The sequence below is a fragment of the Nomascus leucogenys genome, chromosome 4 (genome assembly GCF_006542625.1).
Source record: "Nomascus leucogenys isolate Asia chromosome 4, Asia_NLE_v1, whole genome shotgun sequence".
In the NCBI taxonomy this organism is placed as follows: domain Eukaryota; kingdom Metazoa; phylum Chordata; class Mammalia; order Primates; family Hylobatidae; genus Nomascus; species Nomascus leucogenys.
In genome coordinates, this window is record NC_044384.1 from 110,396,594 (window position 1) to 110,408,902 (window position 12,309).

Sequence of the window (12,309 nt, forward strand, 5' to 3'; positions counted from 1 at the left end):
TGGTGATAATTCCGAGGTGCCGCTGCTTTCTGTGTCAGCTGACAGAAAGAAAAGGAAGAGAGTGGTAAAATTGCAGCCATGTAGAAAGGGATTAAATTAGTAGAACTTTCAGATGGGTTGAGCTGTGGGACACAGCTTTGCCTCCCAAATGAGCAGAGCTGCAAAAGGTTGGAGAATATTTTTCTGTGGATAAGATTCAGGCTAGGACTGACAACTATTTTTATGGGGGACTTTAAATGTAGTTTTGTCTAGAGTCAGATCTGACCTGGACAAGTATTGTCTCATTGAGGTGATATGGCTCTCATCATAGGGTGTGGAGGAGTTTGGAAAAGTGAGCTATTAAAAAAGACATGTTGTGGAAGGAAGAAAGCATTCCCCTCTTGCTCTTGCACTCTGGTTGTTCTGAGAGTAAAGTACTGGCAGGCTCAGAAACCAATTCAGTAGTTGCTAAAAGCCCCAAGCTTCTGGCAGCAGAAGCTCCAGGGGCAGAAGATTCCTTAGCTGCTAAACAAGGAAAGTTGGGTCTTTCCTGCCCTGTCCTTGGAGCCTGGTGCTGCTGCTCAGCATTTAGCCTGGAAGGCAGGAAGTGTCCTCATGAATTTCATTGTCTCAAGTTATTCATGTAGTGTGACCACTGGAAGCTTAAGAGCACCCCAAGCCCAATGTCCTTGTGATTTTCTGTCCCAGTCTGGGTATGTAGGATGGATCAAGTGTTCACTGTGGCCAAGCTGCCTGATGCTCTGTGAGTAGAAGGCCTGTGTCTCCATGTTCTTCAGCAATCTCAGTGATGGAGGACTTTCTGGGACATTAGTAGTTGACCAGCCACCAAGAGAAGGATGTCTTCCCTTCATTCCTCAGCCTTCTCCTCCATTTTTGTGTAAAAATAATTTTCTGTTATGAAAGGCTTAACATTAAAACTTTAGTAATTAAATAAAATCAATTTTAGAAAAAAATCCCCTTCTCACTAACACAATTCTTTTTGCACATTCTCCTTTAGCTTGGCCATGTTGTGAATATAGTTCTAAAGATTTGCAACCTATAGTCTACAGTTCGTAGTCTGGATTTTCACTCGACAGCATCATTGGCATTGCTGTGTTTTTTTATAATTTTTTTTAGGGTTTCATGACGTGTATTCCATTGAGTTACTATGCCATCATTTATTTAATCATTCCCTACTAATGCACGTTTAGATTATTTTCTATTTTGGGCTGTGATGGTGACCGCTGTATGAATGTTTGTGTTTATAGTCAATTTCTTCTGTTAAATTCTTCCTTTTGCGTACTGGTTGAAAGTATGAACATTTTTATTCTTTTTAACACATTACCTTCCAAAGGGATCAAACCAAATGTACAATGTTACCAGCTATGTATGATGGTACCATTTCCTTCTCAAATTTTCTCACATTGGCCATTGCCATCAAAATGTGTATTATTAACTTTTTAGAAACATAGTACTCTACCTCAGCTTCCATTGTGTTTCTTGAATTATTAGTATCTCCCCTCTGTCTGGCTCCTTAGGGCAGAAAGACCTACCAATTCACTGTCATCTGCTGGTCTTAACTTTCTAGGACATCCTCATAAACACCAACTTAATCCTGGATATATTTTCTTTTTTTTTTTTTTTTGAGACAGGATCTTGCTCTGTCACCCAGGCTGGAGTGCAGTGGTACGATCATGGCTCACTGGAGCCTTGACCTCCTGGGCTCAAGCAATTTTCTTGCCTCAGCTCCGCCTGCCCCCTCTGCAGCCCCCCTCCCCAATAGCTGGGACTACAGGCAGTCACCACCATGCCCAGCTAATTTTTTTTTTTTAGAGGCCAGGTTTCACCATGTTACCCACATTGGTCTCAAACTCCTGGCCTCAAACAATCTGCCTGCCTTGGCCTCCAAAAGTGTTGAGATTACAGGCATGAGCCACTGCGTCCTGCTTATTTTCATTGATTCTTAAACCCAACTAGAATCTCCCTGTCTTCCCCTGGACCCTGCCAGATTTTATTTTCTTCCAGCTTCTTTCAGTGTAGCACATTTAAAATCTAGTCAACTTGTCCAGTTGTTTCAATTAAGGAATTATTGTTCCATGCTCTCTGGATAGCATTGCTTTCTCTCCCACTGGTAGGCACCGATTTAGACGATTAGTATAAGTGGTGCAGAAACTTCTCCCATACATTTGATTATAATGTGTTTTCTCTTATGGGAGTTGTCTATGTTCTTTACCATTTCATTCATTCATTTCAGCAAATGTTACTGAATGCCTAAGATATTCTGAATGGTAGAGATATGACAGTGAAGATACAGGCTCTGCCTTGTCCAGCTCTCATTGTACAGGAAGGCACACACTATCAACAAGCAAGTAAGTGAATGTATAAGCCAGGCAGTAATAGGTGCTAAGGAGACAAACACTAAGATGGGATAAAGGGACCGAGAATGCTGGGGAGGTGTGGGAAATGATGTGCTGCAGTTGGCTTGTGTCAGCTCTTGAAAATTGTATGCCTCTCTCCCCGGCTTCATGTTCAATGACCTTGGTAGCTTGAAATTGGCCACAGTGGGAGTATTTAGATTCCACACAAAAATGCTACAATTCAGGGACAGCTGGTTCTTAAATATTTGCCAGCATACAATTGGATATGAGATTGCTATTTTGTATGGGTCAGTCAGGGAAAATCTGAGCAAGAAGGTGACACTGGGGAGAGACCTGGAGGAAGTGAGGGAGGGAACCATCTGGGAGTCTGGGCGAGGGCAGAGGGAAAAGCCAGTGGGAGGTCCTGAGGCAGGATGGGGTTGACATGTTTTAGAACCAGCAAGGGGGCCACTGAAGCAGATTTGGAGAGAGTAGGATGCAGGAAAAAATGGGTAAGAGGTGAGATGGGAGGCAAGGAGGGAGGTGACTGGTAGATGATAAGATCAGATTAGGCCTTGTAGGTCCTTGTAAGTATTCTGGCTTTTCCTCCTGATTTGAGAATGGAAGCCATTGAAGAATTTTGAGTTGAGAAGTAAAAGGTTCTGATTTATGTTTTAAAGGGATCACTCCGGCTGCTGTGTTGAGAATAGAACTGTAGGAAGGCAGAATTTCAATCATGAGAAAGCTATTAAAATAATCCAGAACAGAATCGATGGTGGCTTGGATTGGTGGTGGATGTGGTGAGAAATGTATTCTGAATACATAGTCAAGGAAGAACCCTCAGTATTTACTGATGGATCAGATAGGCTGTGTGTCACAAAGAAGGCAAGGATATGCCTTTTTGTGAAGGCCTTTCTATGTATTTATATATGCATATATACATATATACATATATATACGTATGTATATACATATATACATATATATACGTATGTATATACATATATACATATATACATATATATACGTATGTATATACATATATACGTATATACGTATATATGTATGTATACACATATATACACATGTATATACATGTGTATATACATATATACACATATATATACATGTGTATATACATGTATACACATATATATACATATGTATATACATATATATATATATATACACATACATATACACACACACACACACACACACACACGTTTAGAGATAGGTCTTGCTCTGTCACCCAGGCTGGAGTGCAGTGGCACAATCAGAACTCACTGCAGCGTCAAACTCCTGGGCTCAAGTGATTCTCCAACCTCCCCCTCCCAACGTGCTGGGATTACAGGCATGAGCCACCATGGGCAGCCCTGATATTAACTTTGAAGAAAGTGTTTTTAGTTCAGGAAAATTTGTGGCATGGTGGCAGTGTTTGGCTTATACTTCGTTCTTCTACAGAAATCTTATTGTGAGCAAAGACTCTCTTTTCACCCTGTTTGACTCTGAGCAGTTTGGTTTGAAGAAGCTAACCAAATGCAGCTGCCGGGAAAGTGCTAGCTGTCTGCAAAACTCCAGTCTCAGCCTTTCCCATGCATAGTAGAGAGTCTGCACCAGGCATGAGGCAGCTAGATGCATCTTTGGGACCAAGCTGGAGCCAAGGGGAGGTGAGTGGAAGTGTCCTTTCCAGGTGATTGTCACATGAAAGGAAAGCCATTTTTCTGGAATTCCTCTTTCCTTACCCCATAAGCTCAAACACAGGTGCTAGATGTGCCTATGACTTGGCTTTGACCATACAGCCGAGAACTGTGGAGCAGTAAGGTGGAGGGAACTGAGGTTCTGGGATGACCATGTGAAGCAAAGCTGCTCACCCACTCAGGACTGTTACATCAGAGAGAAAATATAAGCTTTTTAAAGCCAAAGCTTCTTGGGAGTCTTTATTACAGCGGCTTAAACTTTCCTCTAATTCAAAAGCCAATTCCAAAACCAACCAACCAATCAGCAGAAAATCAGAATGTGGAAAGTGACATATTCCAACTGATGACAAACGCCTGCAGGATCAGAAACTTTTGGTGAGTACGAAATGGCAGGAAACCAAGGGAAAGGGGGCATCCGGTAGCTGGAAGCACCCACAGAAGGCCATGATTTTAGGTGGGAACAGTGGAGACAGATTTATACTGGCAACAGTGAGTAGGAAGACATTGGGTGAAGGAGAGAAAGAATACTGGAGTTTTAAGGCAGGAATATTTTCCCAGCATGAGGTCAGTACGTACTGGGAAGTAGGGGCTGAGGACAAAGTGTGGGCCTATAGCAGAAATTGATCTACTGTGGAGAAGGCAAAACGTAAGAAGAGAAGACACTCTTGCAGTCACCGAGGAGGTGGGCAGGAACGACCCAGGAGATCTTTTGAAAAATGTGTGTTTTATTGTCCATGCACTAACTTTGATCTATGCCAAGGGAGGGGGAAAAAGACACCTAACAAACTTCCCCATTACAGTTAATGGGGGATCCCCTATGAAGTCTATGGGCAGAATATGGCATGATGAATCTGTATGATTATTTCATGAAGGTTCCATAAGATAAATAAGGTTCTTAAGAGACGTGTTTATTGGTGAACAATTTAGATCGGCGTACATACCATCAGCTGGAATGTAATTGCTGAGGATAAGGTGGGAAACAATTACCAAGTTTGACTCCAGCTGGCACTACACCCGTGGAAATGCAGTAAATAATTACTGAATCACAATGAATATAAATTGACTCACTGGCTGAACGCTTCCAGAGAGCCAACACATACCTCCTTATTGTCTTGAAGAAGCTGATACTGCCTGGCACTTGGGGAAAGCAGTAAGATTTCCCTTGAAGACTACTTTGAAAGCTAGGAGAATGACTTTGGTAGGAGGAAAGGAACCATGCCCAATTCTTAGGACCCTGTTGAGGCCTCCGTGTGAGCCCAAGTTTCAGCTGGAGGGAGTGGACTTCCACCTTCTCTGTAGCCCTCTGAGCAAGTCTGCAGCAGGAAGTGCTCTGCCTGTTTCCCTTCTCTCTGCATCTCCCACACTTTGTCACTCTGCAGGGACATTCCTATAGTTCTGCTCCTTATCTCCCAAGTATTCCTTAGTCTCTCATGATTTGGCCTTTACCCAACTACACTACAAAGGTTGGTCCTGCTATTGCTGTGAAGTATGGTGGTTAATAGGCACATGGGCTATGAAGGGGACCTGCTTGAGTTCAAATCCAGGTCATGTCCCATATCATCTCTGTGATGGTGGGCCTCATGTCATTTGTGAAATGAAGATAATATTTGTTTGTGTCTATTCTCCCTAGAGAAGTAGTCTGTGACTTCCATGAGGGCAGAAACAGATCTAGTTTTTTCCTTATATTCTTAAATGCTAGCATAGTGATAGGCATATTCTATATGTGATAGGTGAAAGGTATTCGTAAATGCTTTTTAAAAAATAATGAGTGCGTAGAGAAATAGATTGGGATCCAGCTGAGACGAGGTCCCCCAAAGGTAAGGCAATGGGCTCTCTCACCCTAATTGAGTGTGTGTATAGGGGGGGTATCTTTTTGGGCTACAGTTTCTAGAAGAATTGAAGAAGACTATTAGGTACAATATGCAGGAAATGGGGTGGAGATGGGGTGGGGATTGGGTATCAGCATCCACCTGGTTAAGTTTCTCCAGGACAATCTGAATTGAATAGGAAGGGGCAGTAGTGAGGACCATCTTGGAAAAGCATGAAGTGGTTACCAGTTACACTTATGTCAAGCCAATAAATAACAGTTATTCATAAAAAGGACCACCATTATTCCCCTCTGTAAGTATGCCTCTTTGCAATATGACTTTGCAGTTCCTCCCAGCAGGAGGTGAAGTCTATTCCCCTACTCCTTGAATCCAGGTTGGCCTTATGACTCGCTTTAGCCAATAGGCAGTGGCAGAAGTGTCAATGTCAATTCTTGAGTCTAAGCCTCAAGGAGCCTTTGTGAACTTTTCTTCAAAACCTGTCCAGTCATGTGAGCAAACCCAGGCTGACCTGCTAGATGATGAGAGATGAAGTAAACCAGAGCCAAGTCAGCCCAGCTGTCCAGGGCAGGCCTGAGAAATGTGAGAGAGCAGAGTGACTATCAGCAAAGCCAACCGACAACTGACCTGCAGGCACACGAGGGAGCCTAGCCAAGAGCAGAGGGACTATCCAGCTGAGCCCAGCCCAGATTGCCAATACGCAGAATCATGAACTGAGTGAATGATGGTGGGTTTTGATTGCTTAGTTTTAAGGTTGTTTGTTACACAGCAGTAGATAGTAATACGTGATTTCACAAAGGTGGGTGGGATCTGAGACTCAGAGATAGTAATGACTTCCAGCCGGGCGCAGTGGCTCACGCTGGCAATCCCAGCACTTTGGGAGGCCAAGGTGGGTGAGGATCACTTGAGGTCAGGAGTTTGAGACCAACCTGGCCAACATGGTGAAACCCCGTCTCTACTAAAAATACAAAATTAACCAGGTGTGGTGGTGCACACCTGTAATCCCAGCTACTCTGGAGGCTGAGGCGGGAGAATTGCTTGAACTCACGAGGCAGAGGTTGCAGTGAGCCGAGATCATGCCACTGCACTCCAGCCTGGGCAACAAGAGCAAAACTCCGTTTTAAAAAAAAAGAAAAAAGAAAGTGATCACTTTCTCCACATCCAATTCTCACTACCATTGCTCTTTAATTTTATCCGGCATTATTGAGGAAATTTCTGGCTGATTTCTGGGTCAGTGGCACAGCAGATCAATTGGGTGGTCAGTCCACGTCCTGTCTCCAAAGGCCCAGTTCCAGAGCCCTTCGTGTCTTTGGACATTATCCTCAAGTAGCGCTAGCTGCAATGGTTACATTGCCCATGAAGGACCTACCTCAGCTCTGTCTGCCGCTCCTTGAAGGTGTGCAATGGTGGGTGGACACAGGAAGTTACAGGCTGTGGCACTGACAAGTCTAGACTTGAAACCTGACACTGACTAGCTGTGAGACTTAACCTCCCTGAGTCTCCGTTTCTTCATCAGTAAAATGGGGACAGTAATGCTTGCCTCATAGCGTTATTGTTAGGATTAAATGAGTTAGTACATGGAAGGGGCCCAGCTCATTATAGGATTGTTATGAGAGTGGGGGAAATCATGGAGGTTGAGGGGCTTAGAAAAGTCATCTCCTCCCACATAAATGGGAAAACAGTCCCAGTGACCCCTTGTCACCTACAGGCCCAAGTTAAGATTATCTGAGAGCCATCAGAGGAGGCCAAAGGCAAGTGGCTGCCCCTTTGCTTCAGAAATCATGAGCTTGCAGTGGGTCCTGCCTTTAATGCTGATGTCCCGGTCAAGACAGGACTGCACTCTTGGCAAATCTTCTCTACTCTTTGTGTTGGCGAAGTAGTGTTTAGTGAATTTCTTCCTGTTTTCAAGCCCAGAAATGATTGCCTTGGTGGCCTGGGCACGTGTTTTCCTCACAGAGTAACATGCGAGTGGAGAATGGTTTGCTCCTTTGCAACCAGTTCCCTCCCATTCCCCACCAGCATGCACCCCACCCTTCAACATTGCTCTAATTCCTGTGGGTCAACAGGCTGAGCCCAGGGGTGTGGATTTATGCCCATCAGAAGTCTGATTGAGGGTTAGGAAAAATCATTTGGGATGTGATGACAATCACAGGCACAGACCCTAGAGTTGTGGCTGCTGTTTCTTTTCATAGACTATTCCCGGGGGCCTTCATCATAAGTAGTTGCCAATAGCTGCTAAAAATGTTCATATTTCTCCATGGCTATAGAAAACTTTAAAGGGGAAAATACCTATACTTCGGGTCATCTACTGTTTTTGTCACTCTAAATTTCATTCTATATTCTTCCAGAATTTTGGTGTACATACACATATGTACATACATGTATGGACTGACATACATACATATAGGAATTTTCTCCCTCCATATATATGTATGAAGAGAGAATGCATATATATATATATTATATATACACACACACACACACATAATGGGATTACGCTGTAGCTTTTCGTTTTTACTTAATATAACATAAACATAATTTCTGATCAGTAAATGTCTATTAGAAGGCCACAATCTGGAGGCCAAAAGCCAAATTTAGCGCGTATGGATGGAAATTGTTTGGCATTGTTTTAAAGACTTAAATTTAAACTCCTTAAGAAGGGGCATAGATCTTTCAATTCCTGACTAGCCCTGAAGGTATTTGAAGTTGTCATCCTGTGTTTTATATCATTGTTTACAATTATTCTTATCCCACCATATGAGTATTTTTCAGTAGAGAAATTTTGGCCATTTTGAGCCAGATAATTCTCTGTTGTGTGGGATTATTTTGTACATTGCAGGACATTTAGCATCCCTGATGCCCACCAGCTCAATGCCAGCAGTGTCCTCAGGTCTATGTGATAACCAAATCTGACCCCATGCATGTCCACACTGGGGCATCTGTTCTTGTCTTGGGCTAATGATGAAATTATCACAGGCTCTCCTCCATAAATATATTTAAGTATGATGACCTTATGTCCTAGGATACCTGGGACAGTCCTGTGGTTCAGGTGTATTTATTAATAACCCTTAGGCATTTAATTAATATTAATTAAATAGCCTAGTGACCCCTGTCACTCTCAGAAGTATCCCTATTTGGATGATAAACCAGTGGGTCTCCCTGAGTATAAGACCCTGCTTCAGAAATTGTTAGATTTGTCAGGTCCTGCCCAGGAAAGACTAAATGTGCCATTGGTGCTAAGCATGTATTCCCAGAGTTAATCTATATGTCATATGGTAAATGCCTTCCACTGAGGATGCTATGATCAGATCCTACTTCCAACTCCAGAGCTGAACATCAGGGTAGTCAGTGACACAGGCACATTTTTAAAAAGGTGGGCAAGAATTGGCTTAAGGCCAGAGCTCGGCTGGAGAAAGAGGATGTCTGATGACCCCTTGGATTCAAGAAGACCTGTAGCATATCATGTATGGTCTAGAGAGGCCTGCTTAGGCTCCATGCTTTACAGATTAAGAAATTGAGGTGCAGAGAAAGGAAGGGAAATAGAACCTCAGGGTATGAAAGGCTTAAGAGTCTTCTTGCCCTCCCCAACTTGGAAGCTTTTCATTTGCACTGAGCATATTCACAGGCGGAGAGTCAGCCTCCATCAGAAGTGCGAGCCATGGGCCATAGATAGTGCACAAGCCAGAGGCAGAACCCAGGGATCCCTAGTTTTGGACCAGAGCACTTCACTTTGTTCTATTCTGTATCTCCTTAGATTTCCTCCTAAGATACTTAAACCTCCACTCTTCCATATACATCTAAAAGATGAAACTGATTTAGAAGTACCAGATGTATCTGAGAGAGGATTCCTAGAGAATATAGGAGCTGCACACTCAACAGTTGTGATCTGGTTTGAGAAGTGGATTCCATTGTATTTGACCCTGGGTACTTTTTAGTTATCTCCCTAATACTTCATTCAATCTAAGCCTGGATGAGTTTTTATCAGGAATGCCTGAGTGGCAGCTGGTTATCTGGGATGTGGAAGAGGATTCACCTTGAACTTTGTAACTTCAGAAGAGTCGGGGTCTCAGCATGAAAGGTGGCTTGGCTTGACCTGGCTGCAGACCTCGCTTCTGCATGATGCTGTTTCCAGATGGACCTTTAAGTGTTCCGAGCAAGCCCCATGCAGGAAATATGTCCTGCATTGACTGTCAAGTTTCTTGCTATTATTTATTCTTTCTTTTGGCTTTTTGTGGGATTGGTGCTCCTTTAAAGAGACCTGTTAGCATTCCTTGTGAGACGCTCTGTTTAGTAACAAATGATTTGCTCTGTGTTGGCTATAATGAATCACTGGCATTACAACAATCTGAAAGACCACAGAGTTCTACAAGTGGTACCTTTTCTTCCATCAAGTTTCTCGAACATCCTTTCTGAACCTGCTCATCTAATCTCACCTTGGATTCAAGTTCTCCACTAGGAGTAGTGTATTGCTCCTGGATTTTAAAAATTAAAATTATTCTGAGCAGAAAGGGCAGGAAATACTTTGGGAATCAATGCAAGTTAATATACAATATTAATCTAAATAATACTATTATTTTGGGGGCACTATGTGCTAGATCTGTGTTAAGCACTTCCGTGGACTACCTCATTAAGTCCTCACAATTCCACTGTGATATTATTAATTCCCTCATTTTACAGAATGCTAACTTGAGGTTCAGAGAAGTTGAATAGCTTGCTCAACAGTACACAGCTACTAAATTATAAGATTCAAATTTAGCTCAGTCTGATGCAGAGCCTGATCTTAACTATAGCATTATACCAACTCAGAGGACTCAGAGGGGAGAATACTCCATTGCCCACTCTCTCTGAGGTGTATAAGCTCCCAGTGCCTCTGCTTACCAGGGATACAGTGTAGGGTCACATACAGCGCCCTGGCCCTAAAGTCAGAAGATCTAGATTTGAGTGGCAACACCTGCCCTTGCCTTTATTAAGTTTATTGGGAAGGTTGAATGCTACAATGTAAATGACTAAGGTCTTTACATACAATTGTAGGTTGTGATGGCATGTATAAAAGATGAGTCTTCTGTGTATAGTTATACCTGTTTCTACCTGTATGTATATAGCCCAATTATATCCAATGATGATAGGCTTATATCAGGTTGCTCACAGTTGGAAAAGCCATTCTTGGGACTAGGATTTCAAACTGGAAGGGAACTAAGAACTCATCTGTAAATTACAAGTGAGGAAAATGAGGCTTGGTAAGAGATTTCTTTGTACTTTTCCCAGGACTAGCAGAATGACATTGAGGTTTGCAGACCAATGACTCAGGAGTAGGCAGGGACCAAAAGAGCCATAACATTTACATGTAATATTGAAAAGCTTGGGTCATCTAGTGGGATGAACCCAGTCTAGATTGGGAGAAGGGCAGACTGAAGCCAGAGAGATGGTTAAGATTGCTGTGGAGAGTAGGAAGAGAAGGTTCCAGGTGGATGGACAGTGCCGCCTGTAAGGGAGGGTATTCTGAAAGCTTCACCACGTGGGACAACCTGATGCTGTTTCTTCCTCCCATGTCTTTAGGTCCCATGTGCAATATGCAGTGTTCATGGCTTCCTACCTGGAGAAAGCTAAGTTTTATTGTGTTCAAGGAGGTTGAGAGTATATATTTGATGTCCCAAGACTAGGAAGTGGTCCAGCAGGAAGACTGCACTGAGTTATCAACTTTGGTGAAAAAGATCAAGGTGAAGATTTTATTCCACAAAGTGTAAGGGGCCAGTAGGTCTTTACAGAAGTAAGTAACTTGAGCAAAATTCCATACTAATTCCACCCATGATGCCATCAGACTCCACATCTACCAATTCTTTCTTCAGAGGTCGTTGACCCCACACTCATCTTTTCTAGTCTTCCTGCAAATGCCTGGTTCTGATCCAAACTAGATGAGAGGGTACAGACAAATAATCCAAGCCCACAGCTGACAAAACAACCCACAGCACACGTCCTGTGTCCAGATGGGGAATGGAGGTCAACTGTGTCATCTGTCTTTATGAAAGACAGCATGTTATTATGCTGATTACAGTGTACTGGGCTTTGCTGGGGACTAAAAATAGATAAATGTGGCTTCTAGAGACAGGCACTAACATTCCTTTGGCTTCCCTTACTATGTGCTTTTTTAGAGAAATCTTTGCCTTGATTAGAAAAGAAGAAAAAAAAAAGACTGCCAAAAGCTGTGCTGCCTTGGGCATTTTTCAAAGGGCAATTTGCATCTGACCAGAGCTGCTGTCGTCTTTGACATGTCCCTGGTGCTGCTCCCCACCAACATGTTTGTGTGTGATTGCAAAAGGAACAAAATGGGCAGCCCCACTCTGCATTCCTTTATTCCAGCTTTTCCATTTCTGGGCTCTTCATATCTCTTAATGAAGAATTGCACACCACAGCCCAGCCTGGGTGAGCCCAAGAGACCTTTTCCCTGGA